Source organism: Branchiostoma floridae, chromosome 3 (assembly GCF_000003815.2).
Source record: "Branchiostoma floridae strain S238N-H82 chromosome 3, Bfl_VNyyK, whole genome shotgun sequence".
Classification (NCBI taxonomy): domain Eukaryota; kingdom Metazoa; phylum Chordata; class Leptocardii; order Amphioxiformes; family Branchiostomatidae; genus Branchiostoma; species Branchiostoma floridae.
Window position 1 is genome coordinate 7764414 of NC_049981.1, and position 7111 is coordinate 7771524.

Here is a 7111-nt window from a genome sequence, read left to right on the forward strand (position 1 = left end):
TTACGAACTTAGATTTGTTAACTCCGTACATCGTACATCGTACACCAACCCTGCCTACCTGTACGAACTTAGATGACGTCACTTAAAACTTCCGAAGTTTACCGATTACGGTCTATATCTACCTTTAACTTCGTACAAGTTCGTACAAGTTCGTACACACAAACTTCGTACATTTACCCCATTTCTGGACATACCTCAGAGAAGGGTGTGTGGAGGTGCTGTAACAGGTTATGTCTGCTGTGCTTACAGAGAAGGGTGTGTGGAGGTGCTGTAACAGGTTATGCCTGTGCTGTGCTTACAGAGAAGGGTGTGTGGAGGTGCTGTAACAGGTTATGTCTGTGCTTACAGAGAAGGGTGTGTGGAGGTGCTGTAACAGGTTATGTCTGTGCTGTGCTTACAGAGAAGGGTGTGTGGAGGTGCTGTAATAGGTTATGACTGTGCTTACAGAGAAGGGTGTGTGGAGGTGCTGTAACAGATTATGTCTGTGCTGTGCTTACAGAGAAGGGTGTGTGGAGGTGCTGTAACAGGTTATGTCTGTGCTGTGCTTACAGAGAAGGGTGTGTGGAGGTGCTGTAACAGGTTATGTCTGTGCTGTGCTTACAGAGAAGGGTGTGTGGAGGTGCTGTAACAGGTTATGTCTGTGCTGTGCTTACAGAGAAGGGTGTGTGGAGGTGCTGTAACAGGTTATGTCTGTGCTGTGCTTACAGAGAAGGGTGTGTGGAGGTGCTGTAACAGGTTATGTCTGTGCTGTGCTTACAGAGAAGGGTGTGTGGAGGTGCTGTAACAGGTTATGTCTGTGCTGTGCTTACAGAGAAGGGTGTGTGGAGGTGCTGTAACAGGTTATGTCTGTGCTTACAGAGAAGGGTGTGTGGAGGTGCTGTAACAGGTTATGTCTGTGCTTACAGAGAAGGGTGTGTGGAGGTGCTGTAACAGGTTATGTCTGTGCTGTGCTTACAGAGAAGGGTATGTGGAGGTGCTGTAACAGGTTATGTCTGTGCTGTGCTTACAGAGAAGGGTGTGTGGAGGTGCTGTAACAGGTTATGTCTGCTGTGCTTACAGAGAAGGGTGTGTGGAGGTGCACGGCCGGCTGTTCCTGGCTGCCAACACCGCGACAGCAGCGGAGCTGACACAGCTGTTCAGGCGTGCTGTCATCACGAGAAGCCCGGCTCTGGACAGCTACACAATCCGCCTGGACTCCATCCAGGTTCTCGGTAGGCACTCCCTGTAGTCTGGAGCTCTCTAACGAACATGGAGCTAACAAGCATGGAGCTCTCCAACAAACATGGAGCTCTCCAACAAACATGGAGCCCTCTAACAAACATGGAGCTCTCTAACAAGCTTGGAGCTCTCTAACAAACATGGAGCTAACAAGCTTGGAGCTCTCTGACAAACATGGAGCTCTCTAACAAACATGGAGCTCTCAAACAAACATGGAGCTCTCTAACAAACATGGAGCTCTCTAACAAACATGGAGCTCTCTAACAAGCTTGGAGCTCTGTAACAAGCTTGCAGCTCTCTAACAAGCTTGGAGCTCTCTAACAAGCTTGCAGCTCTCTAACAAGCTTGGAGCGTTCTAAGAAGCTTGGAGCTTTCTAACAAGCTTGGAGCTCTAACAAACGTGGAGCTCTCTAACAAGCTTAGAGCTCTCTAACAAACATGGAGCTCTCTAACAAACATGGAGCTCTCTAACAAACATGGAGCTCTCTAACAAACATGGAGCTCTCTAACAAGCTTGGAGCTATCTAACATGCTTAGAGCTCTCTAACAGGCATGGGGCGTTCTTACAAGCTTGGAGCTTTCTAACAAGCTTGGAGCTCTAACAAACGTTGAGCTCTCTAACATGCTTAGAGCTCTCTAACAAGCTTAGAGCTCTCTAACAAACATGGAGCTCTCTAACAAACATGGAGCTCTCTAACAAACATGGAGCTCTCTAACAAGCTTGGAGCTCTCTAACATGCTTAGAGCTCTCTAACAAGTTTGGAGCTCTCTAACAAGCTTGGAGCTTTCTAACAAACATTGAGTTTTTAAACAAACATTGAGCTTTCTAACAAACATTGAGATTTCCAACAAGCATGGAGCTCTCTAACAAGCGTGGAGCTGACTAACAAGCTTGGAGCTCTCTAATAAGCTTGGAGCTCTTTTATTTATTTATTTATTTCATCTTGAAAACAGATGGGTAGCCCCTACAACAGTGCATAGTTGATTTCCAAGGGGGCCCATCAAACATACATGTAAAATAATAAATACAGGACAAAAAACGTGGTTACAATCAGTCAAACTTTGAACATCCAGGGACAACATACAGTACAGAAAACATAAAACAGGTGCGTCAAAACATAATCAGTGTCCATACTCATGTCGAAAACATTCCAAGGTCAAAATCAATATGTCAAGAGATGGAGTGGAGGTCAGAGGTCAAATCATATATCAAATCATGTGTAAATCGAAAATTAATGAAACTGAAATTTACAAAGTATGGATAGTAAATCATAGGTAAAGATTGAACAAACAAAAAAATTAAAACAGTAAGGCACATCAGAGACAAAGGTGCTTTTCCATACTAAGTTCCAATATTACTTGAGGTCAGATATACATGTGTTCTTCAGAGCTGTTTTAAAGCCTTTTAGTGTTGTGATGTTTCTTATGTTATCTGCTAGTTTGTTGTACTGGCTAGTGCCAGTGTATGCAAATGTTTTATGTCCACATGTGGTGGTGTAGCTTGGTGGGTGTAGTTTAGTGGTCTGCCTAGTGTTGTAAGTATGGATACGAGAGTTGTGCTGAAATGTGGCGGATAGGTATGTTGGTGCCAAGCCTGTCAGACATTTGAAAACCATAATGCACGTGTGCTCAAATCTCCTATCAGCCAGGTATTTCCAGTTGAGAGTTTGGTGGAGGTTCACAATGCTGATGTCCTGTTGCCTACGTTGTAGCACCACCCTTGCCGCTCTGTTTTGTAGTATTTGTAGTTGCCGTTGTTTGGTGGCCCCACAGGTTCCCCAGACAGTGTCACAATAGTCGAAAATAGGCAATATCATAGTCTTGTACAACATGTCAGCAATACTGAAAGTCAGGCAGTGTCTGAGGCGTCTAAGTAGTCCAATCCTCTGTGACACCTTACTACAAACTTTGTCTATATGTTCATTAAAGGACAGGTGGGAGTCAAGGTACATACCAAGATATTTGAACGTATGAACTCTTTCTATGATTTCTTGGTCAATTTTGACTGTCAAGGACTGTGCTTGCTTTAACCTGTTAGCAGTGCCAAATAACATCCATTTAGTCTTGGTTACATTTAATGTTAAACGATTTGTTTGGAACCAAGTGGCCAGACCAGAGAGTTCATAGTTCAGAATTGACTCAATATGTTTTACATTGTTGCTGGGATAGAATATTGCTGTGTCATCAGCATACAAACATATTTTACATGTGGTAACTACATCAGGTATATCGTTAATAAATAAATTGAAGAGCAACGGGCCCAGTATTGAACCCTGGGGCACTCCCAGTGTAACAGGTAAGTATTCTGACCTACAACCATTCAGAGAGACAATTTGTTGTCTCCCCGACAGGTAGTTTCTGAACCAAAGATGCTCCACACAGCATNTGACTGTTTTTACTGTTTCTGAAAGAGCTAACCAAGAGGAGTAAAATGCTTTTTAGATGAAGCGAATGGCTTGAACGGTTGCTGAGATATGGCTCCACAAAGTTGCCAAAACCTCAGATATGGCCGGCTGCGCGATAAACGATGAAAATAAAAAAAATACCTTTTTTGAGGGGTGATGAAAAGGTAAGTAAAGGCTGCAAAGCTTGTTTTATCTTATTTCCCCGTAATATGTACTACATAGAATCACTCCACAGAGTTCTGAACATTCATGGCATTTTATTATGCTTTTACACAGGGTCGATGTATGCAGCACCCACTGGTGTCCTTTCACACAATAATTGTCATCTTACCTTATTCTTTAAGAAATAAGTAAATTTGGGTTTAAAAGTTCACATTTTGGGTTACAGTCAATGGTGTTTTTTGCACCAGTTGAGTCGCATTGTAGAAGATTAAATATCATACTTCATATACTTTTGCAATGTACACAACATTATGGTATCTTATATTACCAACAATGTCACATCTATAGAATATCAGCAATATTAATTGCCTTATAACAAGGTCAACTTGGTCAAGGTGAAAGGTAAGTGTGTGAATATGTCGCATTATTTTCATGTTGAGCCATGATGTTACACTGTATCAACAGTACAACTTTACACTTAGATACATTTGTAATAAAATATAGAAGACAGATGTTTGTACTAATAAGAGATAAAATATCAATAGGTAGACATTGTGTAAACACTAAATTTATTAGGACAAGTTCAACATTTTTCAAGGTCAAAGGCTCAGTCTTCAGGATACATACAATCGACACAGATTTCTTTGATGTACTTGCAGGTACATGAACTTCTCCTCATTTAATCAATACTATAAATAGTATAATGCAATGTAAACTACTTTTTACAAAAACAACAGGCTTACTCATCATTTTCTGTGGTTACTGGTAGCAACAGTATTCTTTAACAAACTTAATGCTAATAGCACTGGCTGCACAACTTGTCAACATTATGTTTGACCTCTACCATTCAATATCTCCGCTCCGCTCTCCAGTCTCATATCAGCTACATCTGGTACTTGGTGCAATCTACACTCCACCTGAAAAACAAAATTATTTGAGTTTCATGATTAACATGTCTACCATCATGGTGATAATGTTCTTCCATCTGAGGGGATGACGACCTACTCCAGTACCACGTCTGATGTTCATCTACATCATCATCTTTCTTATGACTTCTTTCTTTCTTGTGACGAAAGATTCAGAATGATCCAATAATGAAATGAAGAATTCAATAAAGAAAGAAAGGCAAGTCGGGGTAAGGAATAGATTAACTTATTATCATTGATTAAGTAGATAAATACCTGCAACAAGATGGAAGGAGGTAAGTGTCACTGTTTCTGAGCCATCTTCTGCGACTGAATCTCAGTACCAACTGCGACAACCTCGCCTGGTCGGTAGGAACCTGGCTGATAGTAGAGACAAGAGTATAATATTGCAGGTAAGTACATATTTATGATTTCTGCTACACCAGAAAAACCCTTGGCACAATCTGACAAAGAATACACAATCTGGTTGCACAAATTTTTCACGTTAACAAAAATGCCATTAGTGTTTTGAAAAATTTGGGCATAGGTTACCCGGCTGACCCATATCAGGGGGCACGGTGCCTCAAGTTCAACAAGTGAAAAAAATACAAAATGGTATTTTAGTCTTGGAACGAGGCAAGGGATGATTCACACCAACAGTAACGATGACATTGAAAATACAATTGAGATTTTCTTAAAAATTGGGCATACCCTGTAGGTACCTCAAGTTACCATGGTGCCTCAAGTTCAACAAGTGAAAAGAAATACTAGTAGTACACAACAGGCCAATCAATGATCCATATGTAAAATATGCTAAAGAAAGCAATAAACTAATACGAAAAAATTACTAAGAAACATTTTACATACATGTAAGTTTCATGACTAAAACATGGATAAAGAAACACTGCATAGAAATTATATTGCTGGGATTGACTTGAGAAAAAATTGTTCAAAAGCACATTTTCTTCAACATGCCCCCCTCCCCCAAACACTACAAATTGTATCAAGTATTTTACCTTGAAATTCTTCATCCATAGCGTCAAAAAAGGTTCTATTTGTGCCGCTTCAGTCACATATCCTCCGTTTCTGAGGGGCACGCGGCCCAAAATTTGGCGCGTTTGGATCGCGCGGCGCCGCCGCCCGGCCAAATCGGGGCGATCGTCGGGGAAAACAGCGTACGGCAGAGGGTTTTCGTGGTAGCGTTGAACCTAGTCAAACGTTCTTGAGACGTTTCGATGACGTCATTGCCTACTTATATATTCACATGCAATGCATTGGTCTAATTAGGCATTTATTTCATCTTTATGAATAGGTAATGCAAATTATTATGCGAGATAATTCACTTGATTATATATTTACTTCAATGGATTTGAAATATTACCATACGAACGCTTCATTCATTCGATGTAACCAGATGTTAAGAGGCTTTCAGTACCGACCACAACTGCTATCAAATGCGTAAAAGGGAGGTATAAAGATTGACGGGGATGTACTGTTAGTCGCCTAAGCCGTAAGTTTGTCCTCGAGAAAGAGAACTGGGAAGGGCCTTTGGAAGGGCCTTTGGAAGGGCTGGGTTAACATTACTTGAACCATGGAACCATGGAACCATTGAACCAACCAAGAAAATAGTGGCCACAAGGCCATGCCGCTGGCGCGGCAAGGCAAAAATCCAACTTAGTACATAGGGGCAGGGTTGGTGTACGATGTACGATGTACGAACTTAAAAAATCTAACTTAGTACAGAGGGGCAGGGTTGATGTACGATGTACGATGTACGAACTTAAAAAATCCAACTTAGTACATAGGGGCAGGGTTGGTGTACGATGTACGATGTACGAACTTAAAAAATCAGAGAAAACTGGAGAGAGCAGGACTGCTGACCTTGTAAATTATCAAAATTAATGTTCAACAAAAGATAAATGCAATACATGTTGCATTTTTATTATTTTCAGACAAAACATCGCTATTCTACATGTTTCACATTTACCATGTGCGACAGGTGAAAGTAGAATAGAATGCTGCGTACAGAGTTAGCATAACCCACAGCATAGTCAAAATATCTTAACTTCGTACATCGTACATCGTACATTAGGTCCGCCCCATGTACGAACTTAGCATAACCCACAAAATAGAAAAATCTTAACTTCGAACATCGTACATCGTACATTAGGTCCGCCCCATGTACGAGCTTAGCATAACCCACAAAGTAGAAAACATATTAACTTCGAACATCGTACATCGTACATTAAGTCCGCCCCATGTACGAACTTAGCGTAGCTACGTCACAGATAATTGTCGACGTTTCCCGAACTTTGCCGACAGCGGTTGTCGGAAGTTGTCGGAAGCTAGAAGTTGTCGGAAATTACGTGTGACGTAGGCTGATCCAAACTTCGTACATTTCACCCATTTCTGGACATGTAT

At 41.3% G+C, this 7111-nt stretch overlaps 1 long non-coding RNA gene across 1 annotated transcript; it reads right to left on the reverse strand.

The window, feature by feature from the left end:
- Window positions 1-4651: 4651 nt before the first annotated feature.
- Window positions 4652-5891, reverse strand: LOC118412097. Its single transcript, XR_004830725.1, has 3 exons — window positions 5707-5891; window positions 4967-5071; window positions 4652-4702 (listed from the first exon to the last, which is right to left on the reverse strand). It is a non-coding gene; the product is annotated as an uncharacterized LOC118412097 (long non-coding RNA).
- Between the last annotated feature and the right edge of the window lie 1220 nt (window positions 5892-7111).